Source organism: Sceloporus occidentalis, unplaced genomic scaffold, assembly GCF_023333645.1.
Source record: "Sceloporus occidentalis isolate IW3139 unplaced genomic scaffold, rSceOcc1.0.p SCAF_3, whole genome shotgun sequence".
Lineage (NCBI taxonomy): Eukaryota > Metazoa > Chordata > Lepidosauria > Squamata > Phrynosomatidae > Sceloporus > Sceloporus occidentalis.
Window position 1 is genome coordinate 26912289 of NW_028316983.1, and position 14914 is coordinate 26927202.

Here is a 14914-nt window from a genome sequence, read left to right on the forward strand (position 1 = left end):
TTAGACATGAAATGCTACTGAGCAAAGCTGTCCTTTTTATCAAAGCAACTAAAAACACTAGCTGAAATGCTCAACAGATTGCTTTTTCTACATAAATGCTGTGCACGTACCCCCTCCATTTCACAATTACCCCCTTTACAAAACCTGGAGACATCCCATTATCTGGACAAGCAATTGATGTTTTCTGTCCAAAAATCTGTTTACAATGACTCACTACCATATTAAGATCAATAACCACCTGGATATAGGCATAAGACAAAAAGTGGCTTCTCAACTGACTGCAATATACACAGCTCCTAATACACTCAAAAAATATAATCATGATGCTTGTATCTGTTTTGCAGGAATACTACCTTAATATTTTAACTTTTAAAGTAAAAGGCACATTTAAAACAACAGCATTTGAATATTAGCAAATATTCTTATTGCACCTAAATAGTACAGGTATCGTCTGCTTTTCAACATCTCGCTCTGTTGACCATTCTAAATTATATTCAGAACTGAATATTTAAAGCACCCTTGCAACTATGCATCAAATTAATGGTGTGAATTAGCTCTGGTTAATTTAGAATGAAAGAGTGGGTAATCTCAAAGGGTCAAAAGAGTGGAAGTGGGGTCTGGCACAAGTAAGATGGGGATGTTAAGAGAGAAGATGTGGGTCTAACAGGCTACAGCATCATCCTAACTCCTCTTAGAGGTGCTATGGCTGAGTTAAAATTAAACAGAAATGTAGTCCCATAGGGGGCTCGTCACTTGATGTAATTTCCCCACCCTCCTCTCCCCCCCAGGGAAGCTGCAGTTACTGATGCTTCTTTTGATATTGATGCTTTCTTTCTTTCACCTCTACCTGGCTCCTCCCATCCCTCATGCTGTCCAGATGGGGTCACTGGCAGCGGGGGGGGGGGGGGGGGAAGAGGAGGCTAATATTGTCCCAGCTCTGCTCACTTCTCTCTCTTTCTCTATGTGTGTGTTTCCCCATCGGCTGCCATGAAGGAAAACAGCAGCAATAACCACAGCTGAGTGATGAGAGCCAAGTGTCCCATGTACAAAAACACACAGAGAAATAGGACAATGTGATGGATGTGGTGAGTCAGGCTAAGGCAAAGGAAGGAAAGCAGCAAACATAGTAGTAGTAACCACAGTGACCAAATGAAGAGGCAATTAACTGGGGGAGAGGTGTGTGTGTGCGCGCGCACACACACACACACACACACGAGCAGAGCTGGAATGTCCCGTCCCCCCCGCCAGTGCAAGGCTAGCGTTGTGTAGTCAGCCTGTACCATTGGGCAACTTGGTGGTGTGGGGGATGGAGAGGGGAAAATATTGCCTTATTGCCTTCTGGGTTCAAGGGAAGAATCTCTCTCTCTCTCTCTCTCTCTGCATGTCAGGAATTCCCTTTTTTTCTGGGGAAGGTTTGGTCCTTTTCTTTTGGTGTCCTGCTTATTTAACAGTTTAGGGACCAGAGCACATAATGGTTCTGCTTGTTGACAGTGCTCTGGTTCTTAAACTGCTGAATAAGTGTGGGCTTCCTGTATTCTACTTGTTTATGCCAGATAAAACTACCAGGACCTTATAGTTAGGAAAAATAAAAAAAAATAAAAAACCCTGAAGAGACACTATGAGATCCTCTACTGCTGGCCTGAAATCCCAAATAAATCAGTCTTCTTTCTAGATATTTCTTTCATTTTGAAAACTATGTTCCGTGTACATGAACTATTGTTAAAGAAATCAAGGATATATTGACAGCAGCAATAAGTATGCAACAGATAAATGGTAGCCTTTGGAACCATGAGAAATTAAACAAATGATGCTGGGCAGAAGAGGAGTCAATTGCACATTGATTTGAATCAACAGGTGAAATTGTTGGCTTTGAAAATTCAGTAACTTTTAATCAACCACTGACCCTTTCATCTGGCAAGAACATAATAGAAACACTACGGAGGCTTCTTAGATAAGAAGTTGAACGACTCGACATATATTAAAGCTTCTATAGTCATTTCCATTTCAAAATATCTAACAGTGATTTTAAAAAAGCCAGTAAAAGCTTTCTGTACCTTTTGTGATCCAGGGACTGTGTACTTTTGGCTTTAGTTCCAGGGGATTATTTTTATGTTGCAGATTACCTACAAAAAAAGAAAAACGAGGAAAAGATGCAGTTAGAAAAATGCTGTGAGAAGTTATGAAAATATTTTACTGTTCCACAAGAATCTATTATTTCTATGTCAGGCGCAACAGAAAACGTCTCATTTGGTGAAACTGTTCACTATATATGCTTTGAAAGACAAAGAAATGCTTACTTTTTCAGAAGTGTTAGCTGCAAATAAGCCACTGTACTCCCAAAAATGCTGCTTTGAAGCATTTCACTATTCCATACATTTTTGAGCTGATTAATTGAAAATATTTGATGCTTGCTCTTCAGAGCTAGCAAGCTGTTGATCCTGAAGGAAGAGAACAGGGTGTTTTGTTTCTATATTGCCAAAGCAATCCATTTAAGTATGCTTTAATTGTTTTTCATTTTGGCAGTTGCACCTTCTTAACTGTATCTCAGTGCTATCTATGAGCAATAGCCTGTTATCAATCTTGTTCAAGTCATCATTTGTACACACATGTAAATTCAAGCACACTCATCTCAGATTCAAACATATTTTCCACATATATACTATATGGAACTGAAGAAACCCAACAATACACATTCACAAAACACATGCCATGTCCTTCTGACACTCAAACACAGTATATAAAACTTATTTTTATGGACTATGCCTTTCATAAGCCCTCAACCAATATGGTCGCTACCAATCTCTGCCTCAAGGGAAAGAGGATTCTGCTCTGCTCTGAAGTTATACAGCTTCCTATGCATTGTCACTAGATTGTGTATGACTAAAAATTGATGTCTTCTAATTCCTTCCCTACAGATCAATTTAAATGAAATGTTAGGGGTTTAAAGACACTTACCTGTCAGGGTTATAAATGGTCAGCAGCATGCATAGGAATGGGCATCTTATGTAACACTTCGACATTTCACACCTCCACCAGTGTGCACATGGACTGTGGATTCCTGGTGTGTCAAAACCTTACATGCAGGGGCTGATAATGCAGTTCAAGTGTGATAACAGCCATACATGAACCTGCATAGTTACGTATACATATCTAGTGCCACCTAAATGAGGCCCAAAGGGAAAAGGGGTTCTCTTACAGTTCCTATGAAAATGAATCTAGACTTTCTTGAAGAAAGTGTATTCATGAAGAACATCAATGTAAATAATCATTACACTCACACAGCAGTGTTTATATAGTGATCTACGGTAGTTATTGCAGTCTTTTATCGCACTTGGTAAATTGACTATTTCCCTCTTTGAGTGCTTTGTCACCCAACCAACTAAATAATGCCTAAGGCAACACATGACCAATTGGCTGCACTCTCCCCACTCTCTAGTTTCTATGCCTGTCATCACCAAATTTGTGATAGCAGCTAAAAAGAGACACTTTTGCTTTAAATTTGTTCCTACATTGCTGAAATATAGTGGGTTAATAACAAAGAAAACCTCTCCTACCTTAAAGGCCAGAACTTACGGTTCTTTTATAAGTGGAACTCGATGTAATAGAACACCACCCAAAGAGATCCTTATTTGATCACACAGATCCGCAGCACCAGATATAGTAGCAAAAATAGACATGCTACTTTCCCTGCTAAAATACAAACAAATACCAAGGCACTATGCTGACTTGAGATAGCTCTCTGCTCTGGTGCTACAACAAACTACAGTTCCCAGAATGCCATAGCACTGAGCCATGCCAGTTAAGGTGAGGTAAAACCAGATTATTTCTCGTGTGTGGATGCGTCTCCAGTCAATTCAAACAATATGCAGTCTTAAGGCACTGATTCATCATTAGACCAAACTTCTACTCCTTACCTTCAGCAACCAATTCTTGTATGCTAGTTTTGACATGGGAAAACACAAACACACACACACGGAGCAACAGCAAAGCCTTTCTTGGCCAACCAAGGCATCACTATGCTGTCATGCTTGTGACCCATTAATTCTCCCCCTTATAGTATCCAGTTAAAATCATCAAGCTCCAATGATATCAACTTCTGGAAGCACATGCTACATTTTAAACTGTTTAAGTATAGGAGAACCATCCTCACCTCCACAACCACTTTAAATAGCTTGGTTGACAATATAAATGAAAGGCTTGAGTGCATTAAGGCATTGGGCTTCAAAGTGGGGAGTGAGAGCAACACAACATCAATGACATAGAAAATTCTGGAGGTTTTTCCTCTGATCAACTAAAGTGCCAACTGACACAGCTCTGGCATTTGTCACTGTTGCCTGGGGAATACTTAGTGACTCCTATGAAGCTCAAGGGAAATAATATTAGACAGTTTTCCCTAACTCCCCCAATCTTATTCAGCTGATGCTTGGTGCTGCAACTACCACTTCCTTGTTACTTGGAAAAGATTTCCTGCATTATATGGAGAATTTGTTATTCTCACAGGCAATAGCAGTGCACTGCACACATGTTGAACAGTTCTTTGTATGTTCATCATTTGCATAAGAGATAGTTTTCCAAGAAAGGTCAAGTCAGAAAGTTCCTTTCAGTCTTAAAGAGGCAAGCATAATTCTTGTTAAAGCAGCATCCCCCTAAAATAGACAGCATTGTGTACACTACTTTTAACATATGCTGAACTGATGTTTTAGAAAGTTTTATAGCATGAACAAATAGATTATAATATCAGAACTATTATCACTATAAATTATCACTATTATCACTATAACAATCTGAACTCTCTTAAAAAACAAGTAAGACACCACTTCAAGACTGCAAATTTGTGACAAGTATGATCTGATCTAGCAGGAGTCAGAAATCAAAAGTACAAACACAGATGCAGCTACACTGTAATGGGTAAGTGAGACAAGGGGCCATCTCAGTTGTTGTCTGTAAATCACGTGACCAGATGTTATTGAGCTGCAGCCTCCACAAGCCTTGTCAACATAGTCAATGATGAGGGATAATGGGACCTGCAGTTCAACAACATCTGGAGAGTCACATGTTCCCATCTCAGCCTTAAATATTAAGTCAATTAATGCTATCAAAATCATACACTGCTCCATGCCCTTCAGTCACCAAGTGAACAATCTACAATGTTTTAAAATGCTAAGATGCCATTATATTTTTAGCAATAATGTAAATGTTTTGGGGGGTTTTCTATTTGAAACTCAGGCCCATGACCTCCATAATTGACTGCTCTGCTCAGGTCCTGCACCTCAGGTCCAAGGCCTCTGTGATTGAGTCTAACCATATGCATGTGGTCTTCCTCTTCTTCTACTGCCTTTCACTTTTCATAACATCATTGTTTTTTCTAATGAGTCACGCCTTTTTGTGGTGTGACCAACACCCTCAATTTGGCTTCCAGTGAGAGTTATTTATTTCATTTTTATGCTACCTTTCTCCCAGAAAGGGACCCAGGGTGACTCACAAATAAAACCAAGGCAGCTCACAAGTAAGTTTAGGTGGATCTGTTCTAGGTCCCATTTGTTTGACATTTTGGTCGTCCATTGTATCCTTAGCACTCTTCTTCAGCACCACATCACAAATGATTTTCTTGAGAAAATTATGTTAGCAAGTTACAGCAAGTCATACTTTTAAAAATGAGGAGTAACAGAACTGTATAGAAACAGACATTAATTGGGGGGAGGGGGAGAGTAAATATACACACTACCATATGGCATTTCATAATGAAATACAAGAATAGACTATACTTCAAGCCCAAACAGTTAGCATGTTACTCACATCTTTATAACTAGTTCACTGGCCAGGTTCCATCTTTTTGAGGCCAGACTGTCCCGGCCATTTAGTGAAAAGGAAGGGAACATAGAAATGATTTGTGGTTCCCTGTAATCCAGACTGGATGGTTTTGTTTTGTTTTTTGCAAAATCTAGAACAAAGAAATAATTCCCTAACATTGTAAATTGGAGAAATGACACTGCTGTTCATGTTGCACTAGGCTGAAAGACAGAGGGCAAATGTCTACCTCTCTGAAGTTGGTTAGTTTGCTACAATTTGCTCTGCAGTTTCTTTTTTGTACCACACCTGATCTTTACTTCTGGCATACCAAACTTAAATTGCATGGACTAAGCTTGACGGTTTGATGGATAATTAACAACCCTTTAACACAATAGGGACTTGGCTGCTCAGTGGTTAAGACTCTGACTCTGATAATTGCAAGATCAGCAGGTTGAGGCCCAAGTGCTGCGCGATGGAGTGAGGTCCCGTCACGAGTCCCAGCTTCTGCCAACCTAGCAGTTCAAAAGCATTTAAAAGTCCAAGTTGATAAATAGATACTACTTCACTGGGAAGGTAACAGCGTTCCGTACAGTCATACTGGCCACATGATCACAGAGTTATCTTTGACAAAGATGGCTCTTTGGCTTAGTAACAGAGATTAGCACCGCCCCTACAGTCGGACATGACTTGAAAACCTTGTCAAAGATGACGCCTGTACCTTTACCTGTAACACAATAGTCGGTATGCTTTATAGAATCCTTCCAACACTTTCCCCCCTAAAATAATTAACACAAATGCCTAAATAAAGTAGCATAGTTTTGTGATGAAGCAGCAAGATTAATTTCCTTAGCCTAACACCTGATACATTTCCTAATATATTTTCTTATTTTTAAATAAAAATCTTTATTTTATTGATTTAATAGATTAGAATATAATAACAACAATTTAAACCATATACTGTATACAGTATAACCATGTATAAGTTGAAAATTTTTAGTAAAAAAATTGACCCAAGAAATCTGAGTTGATTTATCCACAGGTCAATGTAAATACTGTACTTTAACTTTTATATACAGTGGTACCCCGGGATACGAATTGACCGCGTTACGAAATTTCCGGGGTACGAAAAAGTTAGATTTAAAAAAACTGTTCCGGGTAACGAAAGATTTTTCGGGTTACGAAAATCATTTCGGCGCGTTTCGATGCGAAATTCAAATCGGAAGCGCGGCTAGCGGCTTTCCAGCAGCTTTCCAGCGCCTTTTCGGGTTGCGAAATGTATCGGGTTACGAACGGCGCCGCGGAACGAATTAAATTCGTAACCCGAGGTAGCACTGTATATTAAAAAGGAACCATCCCTAGGTGAAAGGCAACAGTATAATTTGTACTGGAAACACTGACTCCTCTCTACTCTCTCATCCATCCAGCCTTCAGTGTGAGCACAAACAGTTAATACTGCTGGAATTTTGTAAGTTCTTTGACACCATTTTCCTCTGCTTCATAGATCCTTTGTTACATGCCCCTAAATTTTACCCTCAACCTATTCATGGGTCATATAAAAATCCATAATTTTGGCCCCAAAACCTGCCCTCCATTTATACATGAGGGCGACTTATAGTCAAGTATATATGGTAATTAAAAAGCAACCAAGGCAAATAAACCCAGGTATAGAATATGCAACCATTGAAGCCACCAGGTATCTTTAAGCACTGCATAGAACATTTACTAAAATATACTAAGGAACACTATAAAAACTTCTTAAAAGCATTACATTTGTATTCAGTAGAGTTTATTTTAGCCCTAACTCTAAGCAAATCATCATACATCTTGTCACTTATTGCTGAATCCCTTGGTAACAACAGAGAAATATTATTCCTCATACCCCTAAAGGTATCACCACCCAAACCCTATCTTTGCCAATAGCATTTCCTAAGTATTGTACTTTCAGAATGAAATAAAGGCACTATGCAAAACAATTTACATCTAAGATATCATAAACTCTAGTGTAGTATCACACTACAAGAGAAAAAAGAGGCGATAGGGAAGTCAGGGAAGGATTAACTAGAAACAAGCATCACTACGTGTATCTGTATGTGCCTTCAAGTCACCTGTCGAGTTATGGAAACTCCATTAAATTCTTAGGGTTTTCTTAGACAAGAAATACTCTTGAGGCCCTTTTCCCAGTTCCTTCCTCTTAAATATAGCCTGCTGCTCCTGGTATCTGCTGACTGTTTCCCATCCAAATACTAACCAGGGCTGACCCTGTTAGCTTCCAAGATCAGATAGGATCTGATACCTTCATGGATTAAGATAAAGGTGGCATAGGAAGATACTTGCCAAATGTAATATTTAAGGAGAACAATTTCATATACCAGTCTTGAGCATGTGATTTATGGTGTAAATCCAATATAGTGGTTTTGCTGCTGATATTATTGTTTTCTCCTCACTGGATTTTTAAAAATAGAAACAGAAAGACCAAGAAAAGGGAGGAAGAGAGCAACAATTACACTAGTCCCTGGTGCAGGGTGAGCTTAACGGTGAGCTTGGAAACATTATCGATTTACAGAAGGGGAGCTGACTGTGTTCAAACAGCTTTGAAACTGGAGAATCAGTGAATTGAGCCCATTTCTACCAAAGTTCATGAGAGCTGCAGATGCAATCAGCAAGGTGTATTTTGAAACAGCTATGAAAGTACTGTAACATAGCTTATTCAACTTCAATTGCATTGTAACAGCAACAGTACAAACCAGTGTACATTTAAATATCGATTTCTAGGAAAGAGTGAATAAAAATAGCATATTCTTTCCCTAACACCCCCCAAAGCCCTCTGAAAATACTACACTGAAGCTCTAAGTCCTGTGTTGAGTAGGATGGGCTTTGGTGTGTGATGGCTCAAGAGGTCAGGGGAAATCATATCAAGATAATTTTTGCCCCACTCAAAGAAGTCTCCCATCTGATTTCCCATGACCTCCTACTTTCCTCCCTCAACCCACCCATATGACAACTGGAGGATTCCCTAGTTTTTGGGGAACATTTTTGGGGAGGTTTGGAAATTGGTAGGTAGATGATGTACAGGAAAATTACTTATTTTCACTTACTGTGTGTGTGTGTATACACAAACACACACACACACACACTCATGTTTAAATGTAGAAATTTAGATCAAAAAATTGACCCCAAAAACCTAAGTTGACTTATCCACAGGTCAATGTAAGCATTGTATCTTAAGTCTTATTTAAAAGAAGGAACCATCCCCTGGCGAAAGGTAGGAATATAATCTGTCCTGGAAGCACTGAACCCCTCTAGTCTCTCATCCGTCCAGCCTTAAGAGTGAGCACAGAGAGTTGTGTCTGCTGGAATCTTGTAAGATCTTTGACATTGTTTTGCTTTGCTTCATCGTTTAGATCCTTTGTTATAGGCTCCTAAATTTTAGACTCGATTTATCCACAGGTCATAGCAAAATCCATAATTCTGGCCCCAAAACTTGCCCCCGACTTATATATGAAGTCGACTTATAGTCGAGTATATATGGTACCTCCTTTTGTGGGAGGATCTTTGAGACACAGCCTATGTTCTCCAGACACATAACTGTACTAGAAAGTTTTATGGTTTCAATAAATCTTAGACTAATTATTCATTGCCTATAGCCACCTTCATCAGATACATGACACAAATATAATTTACAAAGCTAATGCCACAATCGAATTATCAAGACTTTTGGTGTTGCAGACCTGTTTCTGTTGTAAAAGGCTAATAATATGAGCAACCCTTTAGGAAGTAAAATGTGTATATACTTGAGTGCTATCAGCACTTTTGCTCAGTTCCCATTCATCTATGCAGGACCTGTGTTTGAGAATTTTCTGATGGATTGCATTCTGTGGTTCAAAAAATGGTAAAAGAACCAAATCCATGAACGTTATATTCTGCCCTAATCTCTCTGGCGTCCATGTTCTCTTGCAGAAGGATTACAACACTTGAAATGGAAAGAATCTGGTCTGCCAATTGCTATTATAGCAGCCTAAGTATATTTTAAACGACTCTGCCAATTTCATCATTGATTACGGATAGCGAGGTCCCCTGTAGTAATCCTTCTTTTGTTGTATCAGTACTATTACTAGCACACATAGAAACAAAATAAAATTGTAAAAATACTCCAGCTAAGGCCTCCAACATTAGGTTATAATGCTAAATGCATCCATGTTTGCTTATATTTAAAGCAGACCAAAGGAATTTCTGTCCCACTTCACCCAGGCCAAGCCTACAACAAAATAAATATACTACAAGATCATCCAAGGCAGAATTAAATCATTGGTAGGCTGTAATGCCTGAAGATCTGTCCTACCAGTAGAACCAACTGTTAAGATAACAAAACAAAGAGTAGAAAATAAAAAAGACAGGCATGCCAATTTATACAAAGATGTCACACCTCCTGACAATTTTCTTCCATGATTATGATTTATGTTACTCTAGTTTAACTTGTACTAAAGTGTGTTATATGTTTGTTTGATCCTGTCTTTCATTGGTTACAAGATACTCCCAGGCCAGATTGAAATTTGGGGGAGGGGTGTGTGTTAAATGTTCATTTACCTTCTTTTTTTACTTCAGATTGAAATCTCAGCCATGCTGGTTTCAACTTTCAGTTGCTTCCAAAATGTCAGAGATTTGGGGGGGCATGTAATGACTGAGCCTCCAGTCATTTGAAGACTTCTGTCAGGCAATAAAGGGTTAAGCTGGGAAGGAGGTACATGCAAATGAGTAATTACATCACAGCTGACGGAAGGCCCATTTGGCCAATCAGTGAGCAGGAACGAGAGTTTCTTCCAGAGGCTTCCAACAGAGGGATATGAAAAGGCCTCTGAGATCAGGAGCTTCTGCAGTGGGGAGTCTGAAGTGAGAGTATCTCATTTGACGTGGGTCTTGCCAGTTGGGAAAAACTGCAGTGTTGAGCCTGTGTCAAGGAAGCATACTCCAGGAAGGTAGTTTGTGCTATGCCAAGGCCAGTAACTACATCTCAAACCCATCTCGGCCGGAAGATTCCATCTCAGTATCAATACTTAGGAATGTGTCAGTTAAAACAGTTAGGCCTTATTAATTTTGTTTCTGTTAATAATAATAAAATATTTATTTATAAACCGCCTTTCCGTAGATCAAGGCGGGTTACAACAATAACAGTTACAGAGTAAAAACACAATACACAGTAACAGCAATTATACATTAAAATCACAATAGCAATATCCAACTAGCATAAGATGTTTACAAGAAAGATAATAACAGTGAGGGGGAGGAAGGAGGCTACAAAGGGAGAAAGTTAGGGGAGAGCTGTTTGGAACAGGAAGGTTTTTAATTCCTTCCTGAACCGCTCAAGGGAGGTGGCCGAGCAGAGCTCACTGGGAAGTGCGTTCCAGAGCAAAGGAGCAGAGATGGAATAGGCTCTACGCGATGTTGTGGCATATTTAGAATCTGGGACTGTCAACAAATGCTTCCCAGCTGTTGGCTTGCTTGAAATGAATATCTGATAACTATATGTACTGTACCTGCAAGGTCAAAAAACCTTGTATGATTTATATTATTTTTTGTTAATAGAGAAATATTTTTTTTAAAAGTATCTACCATTCCTACACTTCTTTACACATGCTTAACTTTGGTTATCGCTTGCTTAGTTTAGAAAGGGAACTATAAATCCTTAACAAGTCCCAGTGTGTGTTAAGGAAAGGTTATTATAAATTCACTGGGTGGTGGCAGCGTGATTCGAAGTTCTCCAAGAGTCTCATTCAACTTCGCAGGGAGCGTGAATTGAGAACAGGAGATTTGGGGAAAATAAAGGATCTGCTGGGACTAAGTGCCAAGACAGGGCCGCTGTTTAAGTTGCTTGTACCACAGGGATCATCACAACAATAAAAAACAGAATCAGGCCCCATATTTTAGGCTGGGTTGAGACAAGGGTCTTAACAACTGAAGGATGACTGAAATGAACTATCACACACACAATACATATCACGAGGAATGGTGTTAATGCACTAGATGCCTGCTCTGTCGCAAATTTGACAACATGTATTGTACACTGAAAAGAAAATGTTCAAGATGGCAATGTTTTTTGCTTTCTGATTCCACCATATTCTCCACTTTAAGGAGAAATATCCCGAAATACAGCTTCACTTAACTCCCCTCCCCCCATGGCTCTATTTCATGCATCAAAATTTACTTATAGTTTTGTCATGTAGGAGAACAGCATAAAAACTAATAGGAACAACAAAGGCTCTTTCTACAGTCATTGCTGCTTAGGAAGCTGAGATTCAATCTGGGCCAGATGGGGTTACATTCCATTTGAAAATACAGGTTCAGACCTATACATTCTACCACCAGATTCAGTCCTTCAACAGGAATGTTGAAGGAGTGTGTTTGCACATAGCCTGTTTTTAAAGATGCTGCTGGTGACATGTTAGTTATATATGTTTAGCTCATTACAGCACATTCTACATGGGTCTGCCTTAGTAATGCATTCAGATATAAAAGGCAGACCAGAATAATAAACCCCAAAATTTGCTTCAACAGCTTCACTAGTTATCCATCTTGGGGGTCTTCTCAGTGGCTGATCTCAAATTCTGGAACTCCCTGTTAAGGAAGGGTAGTTATACTTCTATAGGCAAAGATATTTTTTATTCAAAAGACATTTGGGGATTTAAGATACTTCTTTGGCTGAAGAGGTGTTCATCTGATACGGTACTGTTTCTTTTTTACTGCTTTGTTTTTTATTTATATGGTTCAACTTAGATTTTTGTTTTATTTGTATTTTATTATTGTTAGCTGCCTTGAAGATGGTTTCTAACAGAATGATGGGATAAAAATGATTCATAGACAGTGCTGCATATGCCTGAAAACTACTCTAACATTAACAAACATTGTTTAAATGGTTTACACATTGTAAGTGTTCATAGAATCATAGAGCTGGAAGACACCGCAAGGGCCATCCACTCCAACCCCCTGCCATGCAGGAAATCACAATCAAAGCATCCCCGACAGATGGCCATCTAGCCTCTGCTTGAAGACCTCCAAGGAAGGAGACTCCACTACACTCCGAGAGAGTTTGTTCCACCGTCAAACAGCCTTTACTGTCAGGAAGTTCCTCCTAATGTTGAGCTGGAATCTCTTTTCCTGGAGCTTGCATCCATTGCTCCAGGTCCTAGTCTCTGGAGCAGCAGAAAACAAGCTTGCTCCCTTCTCAATATGACATCCCTTCAAGTATTTAAACAGGGCTATCATATGCACCTCTTAACCTTCTCTTCTCCAGGCTAAACATCCCCAACTCCTTAAGTCGTTCCTCATAGGGCTTCGTTTCCAGACCCTTCACCATTTTAGTCGCCCTCCTTTGGACATGCTCCAGTTTTTCAACATCCTTTTTAAATTATGGTGCCCAGAACTGGACACAATATTCCAGGTGGGGCCTGACCAGAGCAGAATAGAGTGAAACTATTACTTCCCTTGATCACATGCAACTATAACTCAAAATAATTTCAGAGCTTTGGCTTATCAAGAACTCTAAGGTGACAGACAAAGCTCATCTGATCCCACTATGCTTTCCTCCACTCACATGACCACAGACCAAACCAGAAATGGCTTTTAGGGTATCATCTGAACAAGGGTTCTTCACTTGGGTCTCCAAAACATGCCAGAAAACATATCAAGAACAAGTACTAAAGTGTGAAGAGGAAAACAGGCCAGGATCCTTTGCTGAAATGGCATGTTAAAATTGTCCTTCATTTGTTTTAATGGTTGCACTAATAAAGTAGTGAAAGCCATGCTTAACCAGCACTGTCAGAAGCTGGCTATATTTTCAAGTAGTGACCTTCAAGCATGAAAATCCATCACAGACGGAATATAACCATTAGAAACATAATGGTTTCCAATGGACTATTCACATACTGGTCAGGAACCCGTCACATATTACATAATCAAATAATATCCTGCCTAACCATTATTCTCAGTTGGTCACTATGCTCACCATTACTTTACATTGTTATAACAGTGTAAATCTAGTTAGAGACTATTTCCCCCACTTTTCATGAAGATAAAGTTGATCTTTTTATTGTTGTGGGCCTTCAAGTACTTTCTGATTTATGGCAACCCCAAGGCTAACCTATCACAGGGTTTTCTTGGTAAGATTTCGTCAGAGGGGGGTTGCCATTGCCTTTCTCTGAGGCAGAGAGTGTGTGACTTGCCCACGGTTATCCAGTGGGTTTCCATGGCAGAGTGGGTATTTGAACTCTGGTCTTGAGTCATAGTCCAATGCTCAAACCACTATACTGCACTAGGTTTTACAGCCCAATTTATGCACATTTATTCATAAGCTCCAGCATGTTAAATGGAAAATCACTATCCAGTAAACATGCTTACAACTGCAGATTTAGTCTGACAAACCAGCGTCTTATCAGATATGAATGTCTGATAACAAGTCACAGAATGAGGTCCAGTATAACTGATGTCTGTCTGTAACATTAAATTTGCCAATGCAATGCTACTAAACACAAGTTTGATTTCTATTTTAAAAAGCAGTTTCAGAGGATGCAAGATCTAGAGCCCACCCGAGTACAGTAAGTATTTGGGGAATGAGGTTAAAGTTTTAATATATAACAGACAAGAGAAAACAGTACTAACCATACAGGCAAAGAACTTTGATATATGTATTAATGTTCAAATCCTAACTTCTGCATTTGTTTGCAATGTGACATATAGCTTTTTTTTTTTTAACAAATACAGTGCCATTCAGGACAGGTAGAGTGTTGAAATATAGCAACCATTACATTGGTTTCTTCACTTCCAATTAGTTCAACACAATATTTGGTTGCATCTGTGCTATGTAAACACTGATTATCAATGACTTCTTAGTTTTTCACCTGTTCACTGGATAATACATTGCAATTAATTTAGCAAGGAAGGAGAGAGGCTTAAAATTAACATCATGCAAAATTCCAACTACCAAGACATTAGAGTAACTTGATTGTTAAGCAAAACCAAAGAAAGTAAAATAGCTCAAATTTCCACTTCAACTGCAGTAAAGAAGTAACTTTGGGAATTGGTTGCAAGACAATCTTCTTCTCCACACAGTGAGCTAGATAAAATCTTAGTTGCA

General features: G+C 39.1%; 1 protein-coding gene across 9 annotated transcripts in view; it reads right to left on the reverse strand.

The window, feature by feature from the left end:
* The window catches only part of STAU1 (staufen double-stranded RNA binding protein 1), a 52782-nt gene that overhangs the window by 33952 nt on the left and 3916 nt on the right, over nucleotides 1–14914 (reverse strand). For 5 of the 9 annotated variants that reach the window (XM_089513859.1, XM_089513863.1, XM_089513862.1 and 2 more), the window contains exon 2: nucleotides 2055–2123. The gene's annotated coding sequence lies outside the window, so the exon portion shown is untranslated. Of the gene's footprint in view, nucleotides 1–2054; nucleotides 2124–2297; nucleotides 2439–5796; nucleotides 5942–14914 lie in introns of all 9 variants that reach the window. The other 4 variants (XM_089513860.1, XM_089513855.1, XM_089513856.1 and 1 more) reach the window with 3 other exon arrangements.